The 26,507-nt window shown below is 39.2% G+C and overlaps 1 long non-coding RNA gene across 2 annotated transcripts in view; it reads left to right on the forward strand.

The window, feature by feature from the left end:
- The first annotated feature begins 286 nt into the window (after positions 1-286).
- The window catches only part of LOC122239567, a 203,120-nt gene continuing 176,899 nt past the window's right edge, over positions 287-26,507 (forward strand). Inside the window, exons 1-2 of one of the 2 annotated variants that reach the window (XR_006218766.1) lie at positions 287-419; positions 529-661. This is a non-coding gene — a long non-coding RNA (uncharacterized LOC122239567). Of the gene's footprint in view, positions 420-528; positions 662-4,758; positions 4,941-26,507 lie in introns of those variants that run through there. The other variant, XR_006218767.1, reaches the window with a different exon arrangement.

The raw sequence follows: 26,507 nt of genomic DNA on the forward strand, positions 1-26,507 counted from the left end.
TGTTGAAATATTTTTAAAAATATTAGTTTCCACTTTCACTTTTTTGTTCCCAGGACAACTGTTCCTCTGAACCACAATTGCTCCTTTATTTTATTTTTTTCTGGTTTTGAAATAACCCATCCTGCATCCATAAACAACTTGCCTTGATGGCTAGCCAAGACTCTGTCCTGCCACAGACCTCCTCCTACTTTCATTTCTTACCCCAAGGAGCAGTAAACATGAATCCTGACCCACTAATGGAGCCCCAGAACTGAGAAGAGATACATTGCTGCTAAACAGGTAGAAATAAAAACAATGCCTCTCTTCGATAATATTAAATGTTCTGGGAAGACAGTCTCCAAGAGAAAGGATAAATAATCTACATAATGAAGAATTAGTTAGCAGTGTTATGTAAATATTGTAGCAGCATCAATGAGGAGGTAAGCAGAAGTATTTTAAGACACTATATTATACAATGCACTGTGCACTGTTTCCTGGTGATAAGGTTTTTAAAGCATCTTTATAAGCTCTTCTTCTCTGTTGTGACAGGATTATTTTTGCACCTTTGGAAAGCAACTGAAAAAAGAAGCTTGGAAAAAATCCTGCCTAACAAAGCAGCCATACTCAAATAGCTAAAACTATAAGAAACAACTGATTGAAGATACAAGAATAGATTTAAGATGTAAGATTAAAACATGATAAAGAATGATATCCTCATTTTTTTCAATGCTGTGTATTCTTGTCAGTGTAGCAAAATGCTAAAATGGCAAAGGATTAAATTGTTTTTATTATGCCCCTGAATTTTAAGTAGTGACTGAAACATATATTTTATATAATAACAGCCAGACAAAACAACACATATAAGGATAAAGTAGGTGAGTGGAAAATGTAATGTACAAATTATCCAAAAGGAAATTAGTTTAAAGCAATTTTTTTAGCTACTGGCATCAATAAGTTGACTCCCCACTACTTTTCAGAAAAAGTTGGCATACGTTTTCTTCTTGCTACACCCCTGAAAACCTCAGTTTTAGAATGACGAAATATTTAAATCCTTTGGAACTATCTAGATTTTAGGTATTTCTTCTGAAAGTGTTGACTCTTGATTTGACAATGGTGCACAAATCACTGAAATTCACAAATTCTAAATCTCACTTAAAATTTTTTTTAATGTTTATTTTTTTTGAAGAAGAGAGAGACAGAACATGAGTGGGGGAGGGACAGAGAGAGAGAGGAGACACAGAATCTGAAGCAGGCTTCAGGCTCTGAGCCATCAGCACACAGCCTGTCGTGGGGCTCAAACCCACAAACCATGAGATCATGACTTGAGCCAAAGTTAGATGCTTAACCGACTGAGCCACCCAGGCGCTCCTCTAAATCTCACTTTAGATATTGGTTTAAGAAATGTTAATATTTCAATTTAGTGAAATGGTAAAAAGGTAGATAATAGATAAAGAGAAATGGAAATGTTTCAGATAATAAAAGAATTGAATAATTAGGTAAAATTAATCAGCCTTCAATACAACGAGCTTTTGATTGTCTAGCAATGTTTGTATCATTTGTAGACTCTCCACAAAGAATGTTTAACTGAAGGATGCCCTTCTGTCTATATTCTTCCTACTGCCACTGGTTGTTGTATACTCAGGAAAGGCAAACACATTTTAATATTAATTATATTTCAGTCAAGAGGCCACCAGAGGAGGGATATGTCTGGGAATAGAAGCCAGAAGCCCAAATATACTGAATGAAAGTACATAAACATAGATACAAGGAAAATCTTTACGTTAAAATCAGGTTAAAAAGGAGAGTAAGTATAGAAATACAGGCACAGGCTAGAATCTAGGAGTTGCATCCAGGTAACCAAAGAAGTTGAACAGGCAATAGATGAGAACAGAATGCATTTAGCAGTGGCAATCAGGTGTCCAGAAATGAATCAAGTGTCTGGGGGCTTAGGATAGCAAGCTCAAGGTCAAGGGCTTACAGAAAAAAAATATTCTTCCATATTGGAAAAATCTTGCTTCAGATGTTATTTATAATCCCAGGCCCAAGACATGTTGAATTCAATTCAGTTTATGAATAACTAGGATGTATAAAATCACACTCTCTCTGTGCATTCCTAGTTGATTGCAGTTGGTATTCTTTCTTATTTCATTGTGACTAAAAGCACTTGTGAAAGACTGTATACCATGAGGAATGTAGGGGCCGCTTTCAGGCAAACAGGCTTGAACAATGTAATGTAGAAAGGGCCCACAGGCAACACCTGGCTGACTTTAAACAGGCCCATCAGGTGACCCACCTGGAAATATCCATATATTTGGCATATATCCATATGGCACTAACTGACCAATGGGTTACTTAGAACTAGGCACTGTTACTGAAAAGGGGAAGATTCCATACATTGCCATGCTTCCTCATCTTCCCCCTTTAAAGCAGCCCTCACCCACTGCCTCCCGGTGGACAGTCTCTCCTCTGCTGTCCTGCCCACCACTCCCTAGTGGTGTATTCAATAAATTTCTTCCTGCTTTGTTCTGCCTCAGGTGAATTCTTTTACCTTCAGTGCCACCAACTTCCACCCGATCTTTGCCCCCACATTTGGAGGACCCCGTCCGATCCAGAGACACCCCATTTAGGCACCACATTTGGTGTCCCATATGGGGGGACTTTGTGGCCCACCCCACACTTGGGGGAACCCTGCACAAGGAGCCTTTGCTCTCCCCAGATTCTCCAGGAATCTCTTGGGACTTTCCTTGGTGGACCAACTCTAGTACTCCTTGGGGAACTGATGATGTGCATCAGCAGAGGATACTCCTAGGTGAGGATCCTAAGTCCCAAGGGGGAACGAGCCAGATCACCCTTGCCTGAAAGTGTGAAGGATTTCACCTTTTGCCTTCTGGAGGGACCCTCCACTCCCTCCTTTCTCTTTTTGGCTCTTTAGTAGTCTAACCCTAGTAATGTTGCAGGATTTTATTGTTGTTGTTAATATATATAATTATTTATTTTTAAATTTACATCTGAGTTAGTTAGCATATGGTGCAATAATGATTTCAGGAGTAGAATCCAGTGATTCACCTTTTACATACCCAATGCTCATCCCAACAAGTGTCCTCCTTAATGCCCTTTGCCCATTTAGCCCATCCCCCCACCCACAACCCCTCCAGCAACCCTGTTTGTTCTCTGTATTTAAGAGTTTGTTTTGTCCCCCTCCCTGTTTTTATATTATTTTTGCTTCCCTTCCCTATGTTCATCTGTTTTGTATCTTAAGTTCCACATATGAGTGAAGTCATATGATATTTGTCTTTCTCTAATTTTGCTTAGCATAATACACTCTAGTTCCATCCACATTTGTTGCAAATGGCAAGATTTCATTCTTTTTGATTGTTGAGTAAAACTCCATTGTATATACCTACATCTTTACCCACTCATCTGTCGATGGACATTTGGACTCTTTCCATATTTTGGCTATTGTTGATAGCGCTGCTATAAACATTTGGGTGCACGTGCCCCTTTGAAACAGCACACTTGTATCCCTTGGATAGACACCTAGTAGAATTACTGGATCGTGGGGTAGTTCTATTTTTAATTTTTTGAGGAAACTCCGTACTGTTTGCTAGAGTGGCTGCACCAGTTTGCATTCCTACCAGCAGTCTGTTGCAGGATTTTTTACCTCAGGATTTGTCTCACAGCTTGGAAGAATGAAGAGGTGGACACAGGCTAAAATGAGCAGCAGGCAAAAGTTTATTAGAGTTTAAGATCAGAAAGTAAGAATAGCCTCAAAGCTCTCTTTTCAGAGTGGGGGCATTAGAAAGTGAATGCCCCCCCCGCCCCCCTCCCCCCCCACACACAATAGGCAAGGGACTTTGTTTTATAAATTTTTGATTGGCCCCTTTTCTTCTCTGGTTCTACCCTTATTGCCTAGGTTGACCAACTGGATTGGTTGGCTCCTATTGTATGAGGGGTGGTCTATGGCCATACCAGTTGCTTGTGGGTGATCCTTGAAGGTGTACTTATGTTTAGTCAGGTCTTTTGTCAAATTCCTGAGGGAAACCTGAGGGGTGGGTAGGTGTTGTCCGTCACATTCTTAAGAGGAACCTTAAGCCTGAGGGGTTTGCGGTGGTCAGACACTCCCAGCATCGTTTCAAAATAAGTGCTTTCCCCCTCCCGGGGACCTCAGTTCCTTACCTTTCCCTCTCTGCCTACAGAATCTGATCTTTTATAGTACTCCTCTAACAATGGAAGGCCACTGGCCAGGATAGCCCCCTGGTGGGGTCTGAAGGTCTGAGAGCAAACAGGTCCGACTGCTCGCACCTGTGCGGGTAAAGAACCCCTTCCCTTTGCTCTCTCGTTCTGTCCTCCGCAGTCTGTTCCCAAAGTCTGCGGCAATTAAGAGTTCGCCCGGGGCGAATCCGCACAGGATGTGGACTCTGTTGGGACCCTTTCCAGACACAGGCTCTCAGCCGCCTCACTTCTTTCTCCTTCCGCCCCTCTGCCTCTGTTCCCCGGGGATCCAGCTGCCATCTTGACCTGCGGACAATGCGTTCCCGCGCGTCTGAGGGGGTGAGTCTTCCCTCTCCTTGTTCCGGTTCGGTCTGGCCACGGTGGTCTCCGGCTATCCCTGCTGCCAAGGGACGCTCCAACAGGAAGTTCCATGCCTTTTGCCAGGACCCTCTCGGTCGGACACCCCAAAAAGGTCTGTAGTCCCGAAACTGCCGCGACTCCTGTCTGGGGTGGGACGCCACCAGAAGAGTCCGTCACCTCCTATTAGGTGCAGTCCTTTATCAGGTCAGCAGGCCACCCTGACTGAAATCGAGACCTGCGTCAGAGCTGCATTACCTTCGGCGGGAGGTCCCTTTGGGAGTCGGCGGCCCGTCCTTCCCACCTCCTCGCTCTTGGGCTGTCTTATTTAACAAATTTGGCTCCCAAAGCCTGATGTTTCCTGGCCTCAGGACAAACGCCCAGATCCAGAGGTATGGCCCTCCCACGGAACTCTCTCTTCTAATACTATTTTCCAGCTTGACCTCCTTTGCTGGAACCCCTGCCAATGGTCAGAAGTCCCCTACGTGCCTTGCTTCGTTTCATGGCCCTAAATCAGGACGCTGACATAAGAGCCTCTTGCCGAATGTGTTTGGCTGATAACCAGCTGCCTTCCGACATATTGGACGCTGACTCTCTCACTGTTCCAACTCCTAATAGATGTGGGGGCCTCTCCCTCACTCATTTACCCGGTTAATGACTATGATAATTGGAGCCAGCTGTCTCTGGTTAGTCTACCTTGGGATGGGGTCTTTAAGGAATATATTCGCAAGCAGTTGCTGAAACTCTCTTTGGGGAAGGTCCTTGTCTTCTCCAAGGCTTGACATGAACTGCCTATATTTTTACTTGCTAGGTGGGTGGGAGGGTGGGGGAAACGTGGTTTCTGCTCCCCTGTGGGAGCTGATAAGCCAAAGCCAAGTTTAAGAACCAGGAATCCTTTTTCTCTGCCTTCTGGCAGTACTCTGAGTACTCAGTACACTGTACTCAGTACTCTGAGTACTCAGTACTCTGAGTACTCAGTACTCTGAGTACTCAGTACTCTGCCTCTTCTGCCTTCCCTTCCTCCCATTTCTACACCACTTTGTGTGCAGCCCGCATAACTGGTTCTATATCATCGTGGGGCCACCTCCTCCCCTCTCTGTCCAGGAGTGAAGACCACCCTCTTGGACTTACACTGCTCACTTTAGATTTCCTCACCTGTGCCCCAGGTAAAACCTGAGGTGGGAAACAAATTGACTTTAAGTGGACCCAGGTGGAACGTCATGTGGTCTTTTAACTAATTGAGATTTTCATTCTACCAAGGGTTGCTCAAGGTCAAATAAGCTTGTGTTATCTCTGTTGCAATTTGTCCCCAAAACGATGAGTTAAAATGATGGTTAACTTTGTCTGTCTCAAAGTTCTTATAGGTAATTGTTAAGATAGCTTTCAAAGGTAACCTGAAACTTTAAAGTTTTGCTTAGATGATAAATGGGATTGAATTCATTGGATATCATTTTCCAAATAAGATAAAATACTACAGCATTGATTACTAATATATGGTTTATCTGCTTTTGACTTACTGCAAAGAAACTAAGGATATTTGGGTCTGTTGGAAAACATACTTTGTGCTTAATAGATTTCACACATTTGCCATTTAAAGAATACTGGTGTAACAGTTCACAATTAGTTACTATTAGTTTTCACCGGAGACTAAGGTTTCTCAGAGCTCAAAATTCTGCTCTTCTCCTTTATAAACACAAAGTTTTTAGATGGTTGGTCTGCTCTTGGTAAGAAAATGTAAACGATATTGGTTTTTCTTTGCCTAGAAAAACCAGTTTCTATGTTTTGTCTTTTTCAAGTGTTTGATGACCCATAATTCTATTTAGGCATGTGCATTAAAATTTTTTTTAATGTTTATTTTTGAGAGAGAGAGAGAGAGAGTGGGCAAGGGGTAGAGAGAGAGGGAGACATAGAATCCAAAGCAGGCTCCAGGCTCCAAGCTGTCAGCACAGAGCCCGACACGGGGCTCGAATCCACGAACCGAACCACGAGATCATGACTTGAGCTGAAGTTGGAGGCTTAACCGACTGAGCCACCCAGGTGCTCCTGGGCATTGCATTTAAACTTTCTAAGGTATTACCAAACTTCCCCAAGATTTAAAATTGTAAACAAAACCTCTGACTAATTGGGCTTATTTGGTATGTTACCTTCTGGTATAATGTCCTGACTCTGTTCTGAATATTAGAGTGTTTTGTGTCGCAGAAATAACCGAATTTCCATGTCAATTGCATCATAATGAACTCTCATTAGTTTGTTAACAATGTCCATTTCTGAATTCTTTGTCATTTATAGTTCATTTATAGTATTGTTCTGATGCTTTTGCAAAATGAGTTTTGTCTTCAAGGAGATTGATAAAAAAAGCTTTTGAGAAATACAGGCATTTGATATCTTGAAGATAATAAAACTGAAATGGGTAAGAATTTCCAGAACTAACTAAAAGCTGTATTCAACCTGAACAAGAATTAGTAACATGGGACTAAATGAATTGGGAAAAATGATTATAGTTTTTGTGACTCTTGTTTGAAACATTGCTGGTTCTCTAAAGTTTCCTTTTTCAGATTAAGGAAACTTTCTCTTAAGATATTTAAGACTTAAATGTGATAACGTATTCATTTGTAAACAAATTGAAGCGTTTAACTTTTCTGTCTGCCTGAACCCTCTGAAATTCAAAAAGTCGCAGTGAGTATTCTTTCTTCCTTGGGAATCTCAGTCATTGCATAAGTTCAGTAAGAATCTGTTCTCCTTGTAACAGGTCACCATTGTAAACATTGATTTATGTTACCAAGTCTTTGATTGAAATGTCGTATTTGGGAAAGGCATGCATAGACTCAGATATGACTAGACAGCTTTAAGGAATTGAGGTTGTCTTTATGAATCATGGAGCCATAAAGCTGCTTGAAAATGTTGGCCTGGTTCCTTGCTTACAGAGTTCCCAGCAGCTTTACCAGGTGAGTAAAGAATGTCAATTCCTGGCAGGTGCAGGAACCTAAGAATATTTTGGGTACCTCAAGAAGAGAAATTCACCCAAATCTACTGGTATTGCAGGCATGTCTGATGGCAAGTATGTGGCTTGGCTTTTGGCCTTGAGGCTACTAAAAAAGGTCAGAGATTCCTTATAAAAGTTCCAGCAAAGCAAATTTTAAAAGATCTGTACGGTCAATCACTATTCTTGCTGAGCTTATGTAAATAATTAGGCCAAGTTTGTTAAAATTGGACCTGTTTTGCAAATGAATTAGTCTTGATTTGGCTATCTCTGGAAATAAGGGTGATTTTAGAGAGAAAAGTTATGACTCAATAACACGTCTTTACAGTTCTGATTTTCTTTGAATGTTGTTTGCCTAAGCTAGACAACTTGAGGTAAACTTTAGAGAAATTCCCACAATAGCCAATCTTTGTGCTTGTTGTTCTATGGGGATAATAACAGGACCCCCTGGGCATATGATTATTTGAATAGCTGGAAAATGGGATTGAATCCCCAACAATTGTATATCACAACTAGCACCTTGACCAATTCTGCATGGCTGGGATGACAAAATTGTGGGTTAACTATTGACTTGTGGAGATAATGGATGGCCCCATTTTTCCTATGATTGGATTAGGTGAAGCACATGGGAATATCCATTGGTATCTCCTCAGACAACTCTTCTCCCATTTGCCAGTGTTTCCTTGTAATTAGAATATTGTTATGGCTAAACAACAAAGAGGGCTTCTTTATGGTTTTGTCCCTTAGCCATATTTGTCCTAGGAACCACCTCTGTTGATATAAAATTGCAAATAGAGGCTTTAGCAAAGCAGACAATAGCCACATTTAACCAAACCCAACTTGTAGTCACCCACAAATTCTAAAGGTGGTCCTCCAAAACCAAATGGCCCTTCATATCCTGACTGCAGCTCAAGGAAGAACTTATGCTTTATTAAAACCATTGTTATGAGGGCACCTGGGTGGCTCAGTCAGTTAAATCTCTGACTCTTGATTTTGGCTCAAGTCCTGATCTCAACAGTCTTGAGATTGAGCCTGTCAGTTGGGCATGGAGTCTGCTTTACATTCTTTTTTTACTTTTTAAACTTTTTTTTTTTTTAATGCTTATTTATTTTTGAGAGAGAGAGAGAGAGAGTGTGAGTGAGCACACACCCGCACGTGTTGGGGGAAGGGGAAGAGAGAGCTGGAGACAGAATCCAAAAGAGCCTGCTTAAGATTCTCTTCGTTCCTCCTCAGCCTCTCCCCCACTCTCATGTACTCTCTCTCTCTCTCAAAAAACAAAAACAGCATTATGTGTATACTCTAGATTACCACAAAAATGTGACAGGGCTACTAACTGACATGAATCCTCAAATTCACCCTTAAGTTATCCCTCTCTTTCTTTTAATGATTGGTTAAACTGGACTGGAGGAAAATTTTGTCGACTATCAGAAGGACTCTAGTTGGGCTTCTTTTTCTTTTTGTCATTCTAGTTACACAGTATGTTATATCCCTAGGGAAAACTGTCTTCACCATTAATGACCACCCAAACCAGTACAGACCAAAACCTGACCCCTCTTTCTCAGGTAACATACCTCTTGGTATACCTTAAGACTCTTTAGGGGCGCCTGGGTGGCTCAGTCTGTTAAGCGTCCGACTTTGGCTCAGCTCTTGATCTCACAGCTCCTGAGTTCAAGCCCTGCGTCAAGCTCTGTGCTGGCAGCTCAGAGCCTGGAGCCTGCTTAGGATTCTGTGTCTCCCTTTCTCTCAGCCCCTCCTCTGCTCATGCTCTGTCTCTCTCTGTCTCAAAAATAAACATTAAAAAAAATAAAAAAAAAAGACTCTTGAGCAGGACAACTTCGAATCTGTCTGGATCTGGCCCTATTAAGTTGTTTTGACCATTCTAACAGCCTCTTCCAGTGGATTCATCTTTCCAGAATCAAGACTACTCTGACCCCAGATGAGGAACCCTACATCATGTACATCTGTGAGCTGGTTGGAGATCTATGCCTGTTAGACTCTGGGTAATACACACCCAGAGGCCTTAGAGGTCTAGAAATCCAGTCCATTGTCATTCCCAACTCTCACATTTCAATCATTCTATGATATTATCTTAGAAAAACACTCTCAATACGTTCCTCCTGAGACTCTCAAGAGCTCTCCTTCCCAATTCCAAGACTTCATTCTCCACCTTTTTGTTCAGGATGACCTCTCTGAATTCACTTGGTCGGAAATCATAACTTAGCTGGAGCTGTTCCCTCCTTGATGTCCTACTCTCACAATTCAGTCCTCCCCACTTTTGGGGCTAAGTTTTCTTTTCCATGTTATCCTCCTTTTGGCTTCCTCCTTCTGGGACTGTGCAACACAAGGATGGATTTCCTGGAAAGAAATCTGTTCATGGATATCTTGGCTTCACTTCTTAGGACCCCTGGCCTCGATACTTCTACTCTTAATTATTGATCCCCCTCTCTTTAATCTCTTTGTTAAATTTGTCTCTTCTAGAATCCGACAATTCTGTATATGAATGATGGTTAAATAGGGATTCTAATCCATACCATCAGTGGGTCCCCTCCCCCAAATCCCATGGTCCTGGCTGCCAAGGGATTTCACTCAAATCACTTATTAGCAGGTTAATATAATACCATGCTCTGGTCTATAAATGCCCAGAACCCCTGATGGAGCAACAAATTTAGGTAGGGACATTTCTATGCCTTTCATTGAGGAAGAAGCTTCTGAAGATGAAACCTCCACCCAAATGCCAAAGATTTGTCATTGTTGATCTGTCAAAGGGGAATACAGAGGCTACTTTCAGGCACACAGACTTGAACAATGGAATATGGAAAGGGCCCACAGTGACCAACCACCTGGCTGAATACGAACAGGCCCATCAGAATGACCCACCTCAAAATGTCCATAGGCCCTAACTAACTAATGGGTGACTTAAAACTAGGCACAGTTACCAAAAAAGGGAAAATTCCATACATTGCCATACCTCCTCAGTTTTCCTCCTTAAAAGCAGCCACCCCCCTCTCCCCCCACCACTGCCTTGTTGCAGACAGCCTCTCTGCTGTCCTGCCCACCACTCTTTTGATGTATTCAGTAAACTATTTCCTTTGTTCTGCATCAGGTGAATTCTTTCATCTTCTGTGCTACTGGCTTCCACAGGGTCTTTGCCCCACATTTGGAAGCCTCCTTCTAATTGAGAAACACCCCATTTAGGCACCACAGGAAGAATTAGCCTTATAAAATCTATCTTCTCTCACTGCCAGCTGTTTACCAAATCTCATTACAGTGTAAATACATGAATAGATAATGCACTGCAGGAAAGTCAGGACGGAAAGAGATTGGAAGGTATTTGTTAGCTATGGTAGTGGTGATGTAGTTGGAACTTGAGATGCCACTGAGCTATCTGAGTTTACACTTCATTTGAGGTTGGAAACAGAACTGGGAACAAAGTCTGTAAGCTTGCTTTCCTTGAGTTGTCATTTAGGATTTTGGAGATATTTATGAGGAGCAGAATTCTTCAAATCTTTGGGAAATCATTGACTTTAAGGTTAATTTTACTTTACAACTTATCTTGTCCTATTCAATGAGATCTAATTGAACAGAGCAGCCACTATCATAAGCCTGTTAGAATCAACATTTCTGTGAAAGAAAAACTCCAGGGAACTTGGTATGAAAATGGCTATTCTAAAGAAGATGAGGGTTTTGTTAATATATATTTACCATAATGTTGAGTTTTGAATTGTCACACAAGGCAAGGAACGTTAATTTGGGCAAACTTCCGTACCTCCAAGATATCCACTTGTGAAAAACAAAATTTGAAAAATTTTTTTAATGTTTATATTTGTTTTTGAGACAGAGACAGAGCACGAGTGGGGGAGGGGCAGAGAGAGAGGGAGACATAGAATCTGAACTAGGCTCCAGGCCCAGAGCTGTCAGCACAGAGCCCAATGTGTGGCTCGAACTCACGAATCCCGAGATCATGACCTGAACCGAAGTTGGACGCTTAACCGACTGAGCCACCCAGGCGCCCCAAGGGAAACGGAACTTCAAAAACCTGAATTATCCATGGAATGGATGTAATTATTTAATTTAATTTCGGTTTCATCTCAGAAGTAAGGTAAAACCTTTTTATTTATGTGGAGAACATTTTTTTTTTTAAGTTTATTTGAGAGAGACAGCGTGAACGGGGGAGAGGGAGAGAGGGAGAATCCCAGGAAGCCTACTTGAGGTCAGTGGACAGAGCTTGATGTGGGGCGCGAGCTCATGAAACCATGAGATCATGACATGAGCAGAAATGAAGAGCAGGGTGCTTAACCAACCAAACCACCCAGTATCTCCTGTGAACATTTTTCATGCAAATATACTATTAATACTTTGAAATCTAATCCATAGTCATTTGTCATGTAAACCAGTCAGTCATTCAGAGTTCCACAAACTGATTATAGCTTCATGGTGAAAAAAAAAATTGTTTAAAAAAAATCTGAACAGGCAATGAAGAAAGGCATTCATCTTGACAAGAGGGTATAGTTAAAGGAGAATGTCAGCCACATTTTGTTTGCAAGAAAATGCTTTCTGAAGTACTCATTGTCATCTGATTGGCTAATGTACTCTACATCTTCATTATCCAATTTTAGAGTATCTTCAGAAATAACTTATTTCTGGATTTCCCAATGAAGATATAATTTTTGTCCTAGGACTTTTGATTTTAAAACACATTTTTCTCCCAGATATTTTAATAGAAGTTAACCAAATTAAATATATTGATCCATCTGTTGTCTTAATTTCCCTCCCCACTTTTTTTTCCTTCCATTTCTGCCCTTCTCATTTGGGGGGCATTTTCCTTTCCATGCCAAGTGAAGTTAATGAGTTTTGACCTAGAGATGGGCACATGATGCAGCCTGGGTCAGTCAGATTATATTATTGGAATTTTATGTGGTGGCTCTGGGAAATAAATATTCTCTCCTTCCTCTGAAGTGGCTACTACAGGTTTTGTAAGCATAGTGCCAACTACAGGCCATGTCCATCTCCCACTACTGGGAAGAATCAAATCTTCAAAAAGAAAAAATGAGGGAAAAGACAAAGATGGGGAGAGTGAAGGAAACAGTGGGAGAAAGAAGGCATTAGGATTGGGGACACTGGAGGAAGGAAGAGGGAGACCTACTCCTAACCTAATCTGGTTTACTCTGTTTCCTAGGGGAAACAGTAAATTTCCCAACTCCTTTTATTTTCCTTAGACTAGTTTGAGTTATGGTAGTTCTCTGGTATAATGATGAGCACTCTGGACTCTGAATCCAGACTAGTTTGAGTTGGGACTCTGTCATTTAAAATTGAAAGTGTCCCAGCTAATACGCTGTTCAAGACTTTTTTTCCTGGTGTGGAAAATTCCTGGTATGAAATATTCCTGTTTGACCAACTTTCCAAGTTTTTGGCATTTAATTTAAAAACTCCTAAGTGAATTGGTTGGCCTAACTTTAAGATCTGTGCTTTTCAGAAATGAATTTAAACAAATGATGGTGTTGATAGTATCCCAGATTTACCTCCTTTATGGTAGTCCGTATAGAATTTTTGGAATTGAACTAATCTAAATACCTTAAACCAATGATTTTCATTCAAATGCTTTCTGTGGTCTCTTGAATTTATTTAAGGGTTTGTTTATTATAACATTGAACTTTGCAAGGAGTAAATTAAAAACCAAATATATTTAGGATTCTAAACATCATGTTATTTAACTACCCTAGAAAACCCTAAACTGTCTACCCTATGTTGCACCTCAATTTTAGTTACTTAAATGTGCTTCTGTGCTTCTAGCAGTTAAACATATTATTTGGAAATAAGTGCTTTTTAACAAATGGATTTTATTTTTAAAGCAGTGTTGGGTTCACAGCAAAATTGAGCAGAAGGTACAGAGATTTCCCATGTATTCTGTGCCCCCATATAAGCCCAGCTTCCCTTACGGTCAAAATCCTGCTCCAGCATGGTATATTCGTTACAATTGAAGAACCTACATTGACATATCACTATTCTCCAAAGTCCATTAGAGTTCACTCTTGGTGTTGCACGTTCTATGGGTTTGGACAAATGTATTCTTCAGTATAGTACGATTCATGTAGTTTCATTGCTCTAAAAATCCTTTGTGCTCCATCCATTTATCCCTCCTTACCCCCAGTCCTTGGCAACTGCTGATCTCTTTTACTGGCTTCATAGTTTTGCCTTTTTCCAGAATGCTATATAGTTGGATCGTATGTAGCATTTTCAGTTGGCTTCTTTAATTTAATAATACACATTTAAATTTCCTCTATATCTTTTCATGCCTTGATAGCTCACTTCTTTTTTAGAACTGAATAAAATTCCATTGTCAGGATATATCACAGCTTATTTATTCATTCATCTCCTGAAGGTGAATGATTTGTTTCTAGGTTTTCACAATTAAGAATAAAGCTGCTATAAAACATTTGTGTGCACATTTTTTTTTGGACACAAATTTTCAACTTTTTTTAGGACACAGCAAAGAACATGATTGCTGATCATATGGTAAGAGCATGTTTAGTTTTGTAAGAAACTATTTGTCTTTCAAAGTAGCTATGCCATTTTGCATTGCTACTAGCAGTGAGGGTTCCTGATACTCCACACCTTGCCAGCGCTTGGTATTGTGTTTTATGTATTTTTCCCATTCTAACAGGTGTGTAATATCTCGTTGTTTTAATTTGTAATTTACTAATGGCATATGATGTTGAGCATCTTTTCATATGCTTATTTTCCATCTGTGTATCTTTTTTGGTGAAATGTCTGTTCAGATCTTTTGCCTATTTTTTAATTGCCTATTTTTAAATTGTAATTTCTCATTCTTGTTTTGATTTGCAGTTTTCTAATGACATATGATGTTGAACATCTTTTCATTTGCTTATTTACCATCTGTGTATCTTTTTTGGTGTAGTGTCTGTTCAGATCTTTTGCCTATTTTTAATTGGGTTGCTCATTTTCTTATTATTGAATTCAAGTGTTTCTTAGAAGTAAAATAATTTATTCTTGTAATGTGTTATTTCCAAAATAGAACTATAAAAATGCAATCTATTCTCATCAGGAACACTGACTCTTAGTAGGAACTTACATATATATTTCCCCCCAAATCTTGGGAATATACTTTTTTCTACTAAGAGTTCTATGTGAATTTGTCCCTTTAAGCAGTAATCACTGTAACACCAATTACTCATTTAGGTGCTTTATTGTCTTCAAGGCAGGTCTACATAGGGTTGCCGTGAAATTAAATGAGATAACTTGTTTTTATCAGCAGTTATTCACCCCATTTTTTAAAAGAAGCAGAGGTTTAGGGTTATATTGTTTACCCTAAATTCCAAAATTGGTTTGCAGAGATGGGACTTCAACTCAGACCTCTGAGTCAAAGCCTCACTTCTAGAAGTTTAGAGAAGTTTTTTTTTTTTTTCCCCCCAAGGAGAGAGACTACTTTGTGAGGGATATGTGAGTTTATGTTAGTGCTGTGAGTAGGCTTTCTTCACTAATTATGTAATAGCAAATTTGAAGATCAACAAAACACTACTCACTGTTTACTAAAAACATGTGATTTTGTTTTCCACACCAAGGGTAGCTTTTCTTAGTTTTACACATGAGGCCTGTGATTGTGTCCAATATTATCTACCCAGGTATGCCAGTCATGTAACCAGTTCTTTCTTAGTTCTTTTGAAAAGTCTGCTTGATCACAAACTTTATTTGCGAAAATCTTTAATTTTCTATAGTGACACATCAATCTGTTTATTGACTTTGAGGCCATTATCAGATCATTCTAATTATTATAACTTCAAAATGCATATTAAAAATGGTAAGAGTCCATATTATATAGAAATGTGACATCAGTATCCTGTAGAATAAAGAGGTGATATTCAAATCCTCCTGGTATTTGCCTCCATACAAAATAGTGTGTTTTTATGGCTATTTATTTATTATAAAATTTTATGTAGCATCTATTGGTATCTTGCTATAAATTGATTGTACTACTTAAATACAACGATAATCTTGGCATTTCAATATTTATGTTGCTTAGTATTTTATTCCATGAGTTATGAATATAGTTCTGAAAATATCAAACTGGTAAAAAGTTATTTTATGAAATAAAATTTTTCGGTGAAGATAAGACACTTCACAGAAATTTATGAATATTTATAGGATGCGTCTCTGTTCACTACGTTTCTATGACTTTCTTTGATTTTAGGTCTCTCTTCTCCTCCCCCTTCAATGGTGTCCTCAGAGTTAATTGGGATGTGCTGAAATTTGGGGGAGAATCTCAGGAGCTTCAACAATGTTGAGCTGTCCTGAGTGAAATGCTGCAGGTCTCCACCTCAAGGAAAACCCACTGCTTTATCCTATAGCTCTAAATAGCAGCAGTTTTGATTTCTCTTTCATATAGCCCAGGAGGGTTGGTGTTCTTGGTCTAAATCCTTCCATTCTCACTGGGAAGGTTAGATTAGTTCTCTTCAGAGGGCTTCACTGAGCATGTTCATGCACAGCCTTTTAGTAAAGGAAGGTGTCAGAGGTTGCAGGAACCGAACTGGAGTGGCTGACAGTGTCAGGGATGGTGGATGGAAAGTCAGGGAAGTGGGCAAGAGGAAAGAATGCCCAGAAAGTTGAGAAGGGTGGATAAAGCTCCTGATTGGCATATGAAATCATGTATCTTGGTGCTTGAAAATTGCATAGCGTATGGAAATCCAAAAATTGATTTTGTTGTTACTACTACCATGGAGATGAGGAATTAGTTTTCTTATAAACTTTTCTTCTGCTAAATATGTACTTTCCCTCTCATTCTCAATTCAGAAATTTTATAGAGTCAACATTCAGAGTTTATATTATTATGACCGTAAATATTCATGGCTAAGCCACATAGTGTTCTATACATTTTCTTACACAACTTTTTGTCCCCTGGAGGGGGGGGTGGGACAGAGAGAGAGAGAGAGAGAGAGAGAGAGAGAATCCCAAGCAGGCTCCCCTACATGGGACTCCATCTCACAACCATATAAGATCATGACCTGAGCTGAAATTAAGAGTCCGTCCGATGCCCAACCAACTGAGGCACCCAGGCACCCTGCTGTTTTTTCTATCACTTCTTCAAGGCCAACAAGAGGCAGAGCAAGTCTGCTAGCAAGACAGAGTCTTACAAAGCATAATGTAATGGCATCTCATCATCTTTGTCATATTCTTTTGATGACAAGCAGGTTACAGGTCCTCCTCAAACTCAAGGGGAGGGATTTACATACACAAAGATATGAATACCAGAAAACAGGAGTGGGGGCCGTTTAAAGTCTGCCATATAGTGATCTCTTTGTTTTATTGTTTTCCTACCACACATTTAGCTCCGTACAAACCAACAGAGAAAACAACACTTCTAACTCTGCTAAATACATCAGTCCTCCTACTACCCCTTTTTGAGAAATACTTTCTGGAGCCTTCTGACCTCTTGCTTCAATTTCAACTGTTGCTTTCTGGGCCTCCTGCACAGCTGTTATCCTGGGATTTTCATTTACCATCATACGTGGGATTCCCTGTGTCCAATTTCTGGTTTGGATTGCTTTTTTCCTGGACCCTATACCTTTTTCTATTTCTTTACTGAATCTTAGAATTCTTGTTTGGGGAAATTATAATGCCAGGAATTTTGACATTAACTCTTATCTCTTTCCCTACCTATTTCAGTCCATCTCTCTTAGTATTGTATTCCCCAAAGCCTTGAGTATTGGAGAGTTTTTGCTTCTGAGACCATGTAAATACAGACAAATTTTGTATGGAAAAATGTAGTTGAGCTGAATAGAAAAGGTAAAAAAGAAAAAAAAAAAGGAATGGGTAGGTACGTAAGTAGCTATTTTTATATCTTGCATGGCTAAACATGATGATTTTGATTTTCCATTTGGTGTAGTATTTTGGCTAGGTAATGAATTATAGATTGGAAATAATTTTGCCTTAGAATTTTTAAAGCATTGCTTCAATGTTTTCAGTTATCCATATCACTGCTGCTGAGTCCTTTTATGTGACCTTGTTATGTCTACAAACTTTTAGTATTTCCTATTTTTTTATTTTGAAATTTTTCATCATTGTGCTTTATGCATCTTTTTTCATTGTTTATGTTTTAACTCCCAAACTTAGTGTTTTCAGTTTTAAGTCTTTTTCTTGTACTGTTTCTTTAAAAATTTTTTTCATTTTGTTTTACTTGTTTTTTCTCTGTAGAATTCCCATGAAAGGGAGATTGGATCTCCTGAATTGATCTTCTGATTTTCTTATAATTTTTTTTAATTTTCTATTTTTTTTGTCTTTTTGTTTCCTTATCCATGTGATTAGCTTGACTTTATCTTCTGGCTCTTCTTCTGGATTTAAAAAATTTCTGCTACGATAGTGGTAATTTCTAGCAGCTCTTACTTTGCTGACCTCTTATATTTTTTTCTCATATCCCTGTAATATTATTTTCTTGAGTCAATGTTTTATGATATGATTCATTAATTGCACATATTTTTGAAGTTTGTTTTTTTCTTAAAATTCCTTTTACCTTTTTTATTGTTTGTTTTTCATATTTTAGGTTTTCTTTGGATATCCAATGATCCTAAGCTGATACTTTTAATAGTGAGGCACCAAATAGCTGTTTGAAAATTGGGTATATGGCTGAGACTTCTTATTAGGTAAGCTGAAGCATAAGGTTATTGAGTGAAAGTAGTCTCTGTCATTGGGGAATCTAAATGTTAGTATCTATATGTCTTTTTGCTTGGGTTGATTATTGTTTTAGAAACAAAGCTTCCCTTCTCCTTTCTGAGGGTTTGTCTGGCTGTCAGCAGATTAGGACCACAGGGTGGGGTCTGTGTTCAGAATGCAGGATGTCCTTTGCTTTGAGTATATGTTGGCCTGTAATTTTGAGTCATGTCCCTAGGTCTGTAGCTGTGTTGTTCAGATTCTGTAGAGGTTAACTCGATATATTATTCCTCGTAGGTAAAGGAGAAGCAATTTCAGAAAGAAGGAGGGGAGCTAGTTTGAATTTATAAGCAGATTATCCAACAGACCTTTTGTTTTCAGCCTCACCCTTCATTCTGGCTTTCAGAGATATCTGGTGCTTCACAACCATGAGCTCTCCTCAAGGACTTAACTATCAAAATGAGATTTTTATGTAAAGATCAGAATCAAGTTGATTCTCATTGGTTTTATCTTTCTGTAGACAGTTCTCACCTTTTTTTTTTTCCTCCATCCATAAATGTGTTATAACGTTTATTACTCGTTAATAAATAAATCAAGGGTCCATACTCCTCACCACAGACTCCCTTGAAAATTAAATAAAAAAATAAGGCAGCATAGATTATATTAAATTTTAGTCACCTGTCCCATCTAAATTTCTCAGAATGTACTTTTATTTGTTTATTTATTCTCAGAATGTGGTTTAGACAAGTAAGTAGTGCTGACTGTCCAGATTTAACATTATTTTAATTGGCCAAAAATAATTTTTTTATGTAATTTCTAGATGTTTTTCTTAAGAATTCTCAAGCATCCCTTAGATTTAGTTGCTAGATTCTCTTTGAGAATAGACTTTTGCCATAACGTGCTATCAGGTTACAAACTGTTATTTTTTCATTTTAACTACTTAAGATGTACTGCCTATTTACTTAAAATTTAAGTTTACCCAGAAAAAAGACCAAAGAGAATTAGTTGTTTTTCACTCAGTGGAGTAAGAGAAAGGATTAACCAAATAATCTGGTGTCTGTGACATACAGTATAGGGTCTACAAATATTGATCAATTTAAATTGATAGTTATAGGCTTCCATAAACTCAGGAAACAGCATTTTTCATCTATTTCACCTGCAGTAACCCTTTCCAAAAATAATTTTCTGCAGCACAGAAGAGCTTCCTCAGAGGATCCAGCCAAGGTTGGTTGCTTCTTGCCTAGTTAGAGTCTTGGGCATGCTTTCTTCAGAGCAATCTCATTAATCTTTAATTCCTGTGATAGTGACATTGAACTATGAAGACAAAGTATTCATTCCATTGTTACTTTAGCTCACATGTCTAAGGTTTTACTTTGTTCAGTATGGGTATATATAAATTTTGAACCACTCTCTTAAGGCTATCTTGCTTAGATGACTTTATAGCTAATCTACAAAAGCTATAATTTTAAAAACCTATAGTATTCTTTTAATAGTCATTAAATCATTAATAATCAGTATTCTTCTTTTGTACTGAAGTACACTATTTTGTCTTTTGCCCTTTATTCTTTTGCTTTGTTCCTGCCTAGAACATACATATACTTGGAGGTAGAGTAGTCACCCTTTGATTTGAGAAGAGACCCTAGGACCATGAACACTTAAGGAAAAATTTGCAGTGTGTTTTTAAACACCTCTCAAAATGTATTACAGAACAGCACACACACCCCTTCACTTAAAAAAAGCACTTTTCTCTTTGTAGTAAGCTGTTACCACTTTTTAGAACATTTTTATTATGTTTTTAAACACTTCTCTAAATACATTACAGAAGACCTATCACATCCATCCCTGAAATAATACACTTCTCAAAGTATTCTTCGTGTACAACTCTTATAAACACCTTTATTACATGTTTTTTGTTTTGTTTTGCTTTTGTTTTCGATTGTTTTAGAGAGAGCTCAAGTGGGGACGAAGGGCAGAGGAAGAGAGAGAAAGAACCTCAAGCAAGTTCAGTGCAGAGCCCTACTTGGGGCTCCATCTCACGACAGTGAGATCATGACCTGAGCCAAATTCAAGAGTTGGATGCTTAACTGACTGAACTACCCAGGTGCCCCTATTTTTAAATACTACTCTAAATTCATTACAGAATTGCAAACACATCCCTTAACTTAAAAAAAAAAAAAAAAAATTTCTCATGGTATAAGGTAGGAATTCTTTTATAAACATCATTATTACCAAACACTTTCTTGAGCAGCTAAATCAATCCTGGATTACCCTTTTATGTACCTTGGTTACGTGAGAAAAATCATTCCATATTTTGGTACCTTACCCTAGTCAGATTTTCATTGACTGCTGCTGACTGGAATTCCTGGAGATGTTCTCCATTGTCTCTGAGGAGACTGCTTTGCATGTTGCTTACATTCTATTCTGCTGAGTGACAGACTGTGTGCCAAACTAGGTCTCAGTGAAAATTGTTCAGTTTTCACTGATATCTGTCTCTCTTGGAAAAAAAAACAAAACAAAACAAAAACAACGGCCTGGGTCCCTTGCATCTTACCAAAACTTATAATTATTTGGGAATCCTTTATGGCTACATGAGAAAAGTGAGATTTCTGCTATAATGCTCTCTGTTGTCATAGCGTGTGAAAAATCAGAGCTGTAGATGTAGATTTCTTCTTGCACTGGGAAAAAATCATAGGGGGTACATATGCAAGAAGACATAACATGTCTCACCACTCGCCAAATTAGGGTAATCTCTCAGTCCTCACCCATCCAGTCCTTGGCATTCTCTTCTAGTGGTAGGCCTCAAGTGCATCCATTTCAACCTTGGCATATGATTAAATTGATGTTTAAAAACCAGGTATAGGGGCCCCGGGGTGGCTCAGTTGGTTAAGCATCTGACTTTAGCTCAGGTTATGATCTCATGGTTGGAGGGATCGAGTCCCACATTGGGCTCTGTGCTGACAGCTTGGAGCCTGGAGCCTGCTTCAGATTCTCTGTCTCCCTCTCTCTCTGTGCCTCCCCTGTTTGCACTGTCTCTCTCAAAAATAAACATTAAAAAATAATAAAAAAAAAATAAAAGCAGCTACATACATGAATATAGGTTATATAACAATTTAATATTGTGATTCATTTCCATGAGTTGTACTACCTTTGTTAGGTACACTTGAAAAATCTAACAGACTTTAATGATGATTTTTTTTAAGTAACATACACATTAATAATAATCCAGTTATAACAAACTTAGAAGTATGAATGCAGGTATCCTGGGTGGCTCAGTTGGGTAAGCATCTGACTCTTGATTTCAGCTCAGGTCATGATCTCACATTTTTTGGATTTCAGCCCTGCATCAAGGCTCTGCCCTAAAAGCACGGAGCCATCTTGGGATCATGTCTCCCTCTCTGTCTGCTCCTCCCCAGCTCATAGTCTCTCTCTCTCTCTCTCTTTCTCTCAAAAAAAAAACAAAAAAACAAAAAAAAAAAGAAAGAAAGAAAGAAAAAAAAAAAAGTGTGAATGCATTCCAGGAAATGGTGGCACTAAATGAATCTATGCTGTCACTGTCAACTTGGCATTGTCCCTATGGAATTGCATCCACAACATCATTTATTCAAATCAGTCAAGGTATAATTAGGGATGCATTGGTTGATGATCTTATGTCTCTATATTTTTTAGAGTTGTTCTATTGGTGGAGTTTTCTAGGGCTGGTATATTACGTACATCAATTGGAGAACTCACCTGATAGACTTATGGTCAAACTGGCATTTCAATACAACCCATGCTGTAACCTATGAATGCTTATTCTTTTCAAAATAGTCAATGTGTCTTCAGATAATAGGATGTAATAACATTAAAAGAGACCTTTGTGGAGTAAACAAAGAGATTAGAAAAGTGCTATGAGAATAGGGGAGCCTAGGTGACTAAGTCTGTTGAGCATCCATGTGACTTGATTTTGGCTCAGGTCATGATCTCATGGTTCTTGAGATCGAGCCCTGCATTGGGCTCCATGCTGAGTGTGGAGCCTGCTTAGGATTCTCTCTCTTTTTCTCTCTCTCTTCCTTTGCCCCTCTCCCCTGCTTTCATGCTCTCTCTCTCTCCTCTCTCTCTTTCAAAAATAATAAAATAAAAAATTTTAAAAAAGAAAGTGCTGTGTAAATGAAGTAAAGAGGCTAAGCAGTATTTGCATAAGAGTAAATTCTGCCATCCTTGGTGATCAGTGCTATGAAGAATCATAACTATATAGCTATGCTAAATAAAGTATTGCTATAATGTAAAGTCATTCAAATTCACTTAATATCTTAAAAAGCATTTTCTCATCCATTTTGTTTTCTAAGACCTTTAAAAATTCTAAATTTGTACACTTCAATTTAATTTATATTCAGTGTATCCGACTGTATTTTCACACATTAAATTAATTTTACCTTTAAAAACAGGCTTGATTCCTCTTCTAGTGGAATAACTAGTGGCAAGGTTACTTCTATAAACAGCTACAACACTGGACACGATCCCTGATGCTCCGTTTTCTGGAATTGGACTACAGGCAGTGCCAGTCTTTGAAAACAGGGAAACCTTTGAGGTACACTCCAGGTTTACTGTGTCTTTCTGTCTGAGGTACTTTCATTATTAAAGAGCAGAGACAGGGATCCTGAGCAGAGCCACAGTGTCACTGAGCTGAACAGGTAGAGATCAGAGTTGAGACTGCTCAGGTAGCTGGAATTTGTTAGGCGAGGAAGAGCTTTATGGAGGGGAGCTCCAGAAGTTTACCTGGGGGTCTCTAAGAGGACATTGCTGCCCCTGTGCAGGAAAAGACTGTGCTACCTAGGCAAGAACATCTTCTGCAGGGCTGATAGCTGAAGGGCAGTACCAGAGGTTATGCAGTGCTGGGGATGGTTGTGTTCATGGCCAGGCAGAGTGGAGATGGATCTTGGTAAAAATCTCAGCCATTTAGCTGGTACTCCCGAAAGGCCAAGTTTTAGGAATAACCATTAGAAAATAGAGCAGGGACAACATTCCAGAACTAAGAAGGAAACCAAAATAGACCCTTTTTTTTTTATTTTTTAATATATGAAATTTACTCTCAAATTGGTTTCCATACAACACCCAGTGCTCATCCCAAAAGGTGCCCTCCTCAATACCCATCACCCATCCTGCCCTCCCTCCCACCCCCCATCAACCCTCAGTTTGTTCTCAGTTTTTAACAGTCTCTTATGCTTTGGCTCTCTCCCACTCTAACCTCTTTTTTTTTTTTTTTTTCCTTCCCCTCCCCCATGGGTTTCTGTTACGTTTCTCAGGATCCACATAAGAGTGAAACCATATGGTATCTGTCTTTCTCTGTATGGCTTATTTCACTTAGCATCACACTCTCCAGTTCCACCCACGTTGCTACAAAGGGCCATATTTCATTCTTTCTCATTGCCACATAGTACTCCGTTGTGTATATAAACCACAATTTCTTTGTCCATTCATCAGTTGATGGACATTTAGGCTCTTTCCACAATTTGGCTATTGTTGAGAGTGCTGCTATAAACATTGGGATACAAGTGCCCCTATGCATCAGTACTCCTGTATCCCTTGGGTAAATTCCTAGCAGTGCTATTGCTGGGTCATAGGGTAGGTCTCAAAATAGACCCTTTTTAACAAAGTGATAAACAAACTCTTTATGATCAAGAAGTCCTTGGGGCACCTGGGTGGCTCAGTCGGTTAGGCGGCCGACTTCGGCTCAGGTCACGATCTCACAGTCTGTGAGTTCGAGCCCCGCGTTGGGCTCTGTGCTGACCGCTCGGAGCCTGGAGCCTGTTTCAGATTCTGTGTCTCCCTCTCTCTCTGACCACCCCCCCCCCCCCCCCCCCCCCCCCCCCCGTTCATGCTCTGTCTTTCTCTGTCTCAAAAATAAATAAACGTTAAAAAAAAAAAAAAAAAGAAGTCCTGCCACTCGTTTAACTGCCAGCCGGATCCAGAGTCAACACCCTTTAAAGGAAGGTAGTGTAATGCAAATGTTTGTAGTTGTGGGAGGAGTGGTCAGGGCTTGAACAAAGAAGTGGCCAGGTATGAAATACTAGTCTAGAGGAAGAAGGTGACTGAAGGGCCTGACACAGGGGTTGGAACCCTCATGAAGAAAGTGAGTGATTGGGAAGTGGGCCACATCAGCCATCCTGAACTGAAGGAGACTTAAGAGACATGATGGCAAGGTGCAGTGTGTGATCCCGTACTGGAAATTTCATAGAGGGTATTATTGGGACAGTTGATGAAAATTGAATGGGGCTGCTAGATGAAGGATATATGGTGATTCTTACAACTTTTCTATATATTTAATTTTTTTTCAAATTTCAATAACAAAGAACTTATTAAAACAATATGAAACCATACCTTTTTTGATAATACTAGATCTGATGCAACACAAGGACAAGTTATTCCAACTCTCAAGTTTTCTTCCTGCCCCATGCTATAATGTTATAAAGTAGCTGTGTACATTTGTTATAGATGAGCATGAATTTTAATATTTAGGTCTTAGAAATATATCAGTGTTGTACAGGTATGAGAACCTTGACAAAGACATGCAGATATAAATATTGGTTCTAAATAGGTTACTAGATCTAATAATTTATTCAGGGCTGTAACTTGGAGGCCAATAAACTTGTAACCAAAGGAAGGCACATTTAATGACCAGCCATATGGGAAATGCACATGTATTCAAGTGCACAGCAGATTGATACCCAGGCGCTTATCGATGCACTATAAACAAAGCTGGCAAATGCCGTGAAGGTTTTTCTTAGAGGTTTCTCAGCCCTTGGGAGGTGTTCCAAAAGTTGACTCAAGTCACTGGCAGGAAGTACAGGCTCTTGAAAACTACTTGCTGTTGCTCCAAGGGCCATTTTAGGTTACTGGGGCTTATCCAGAATATTCTCCTGAAGTGACCTGTGAGTTACATGGAGCCCTATAGTGCCTTTTCTGAGCATTTGTGCAGCTTTCTCCTTTACAGAAAACTTTGTGCCACTTGACAATGTGGAGGCAATGAAGACGGCTGTGGTGGTGTGTATGTGTATGGGCAAAGACTTTGTAGGATGTAGGAGAACAGCGTAATTTGATTAGAATTATTGAGGAATAATTTGCCTTTACTGGAACCTAGCAGATAGAAGTTGTGTATTGAGGAACCTCAAGTCTTCCCTTGTTGACTTCTCTCTTTATGTGCTGAAACCTAGTACACTGTTCAAAAAATAATGTGTAGACTGCCACTAATACTGTTTAAGGGGCAAAGCAACTGAAAAATTTCTGGGCAAACAGAACACATTTTGAGGATGTTATGTAGAAAAAGATAGCAGAAAACAGGATCAAACAATAAATAGTACTGAAAATTTTAGTTTCAATACTTTGGAAAATGTATACTGTTTTCAGTTTAAGTCCAAAGTTTATACCATGAGTTCTTTTAAATTTTTTTTAATGTTTTTATTTATTTTTGAGACAGAGACAGAGCATGAATGGGGGAGGGGCAGAGAGAGAGGGAGACACAGAATCGGAAGCAGGCTCCAGGCTGTGAGCCATCAGCCCAGAGCCTGACGCGGGGCTCCAACTCATGGACCGCAAGATCATGACCTGAGCTGAAGTCAGACGCTTAACCGACTGAGCCACCCAGGTGCCCCTATACCATGAGTTCTTAAAATAATTATAAATTTTATTTGGTATACCTGTTTGCAACTCATGTGTATCGTGAAGGCAGTGCTTACGTTTGTTTGAAGGAATAACTCTATAATACGTAAGGAAACAATGACACCCCAGTTACTCTAGTAGCTAGCCTTCAAGTCCTCTTTTGATTATTTTTCTTTATTTCATCTTCAGGGGCAATGAATTGTGTTACTCATTATCACTGATTCATGGTATGTTTATGTTATGATTCTTGCCTTCATTGAAAAAAAGTCCAAATTTAAATTGTTTTTGAGTAAAGAATATGGCTATCCTATCCTACTTGTTCTCTAAATCACCTCAATTATGTTTATGCCCAGGACTCTCTGATTCTTTATGCAGCTTATATTGTACTATATACATAATCCAAATATTCTAGGCCAAATAGCTTGTGACTATAAGGAAAGACAGAGCCTTCTTTTTATACCCAAAGTGTAATGGGATGCAACCCCGTTGTACTGACTGCCTGCAAAGAGCGTCCTCAAAATGTCTTCTATTTATTTCTGAGACTCCTTTAGGAGCAGTATCTCATGGGCACTAAATTAGCTATAAGATGAATCTATCATGACACAGTGGCCTTATTCTCTGCTTCTTCTACCTCAGTTCTCACTTTTCTGCTTTCTACAAAGCTACTTATAGAGGTTTCACTGCC

The sequence above is a fragment of the Panthera tigris genome, chromosome B3 (genome assembly GCF_018350195.1).
Source record: "Panthera tigris isolate Pti1 chromosome B3, P.tigris_Pti1_mat1.1, whole genome shotgun sequence".
Taxonomy (NCBI): domain Eukaryota; kingdom Metazoa; phylum Chordata; class Mammalia; order Carnivora; family Felidae; genus Panthera; species Panthera tigris.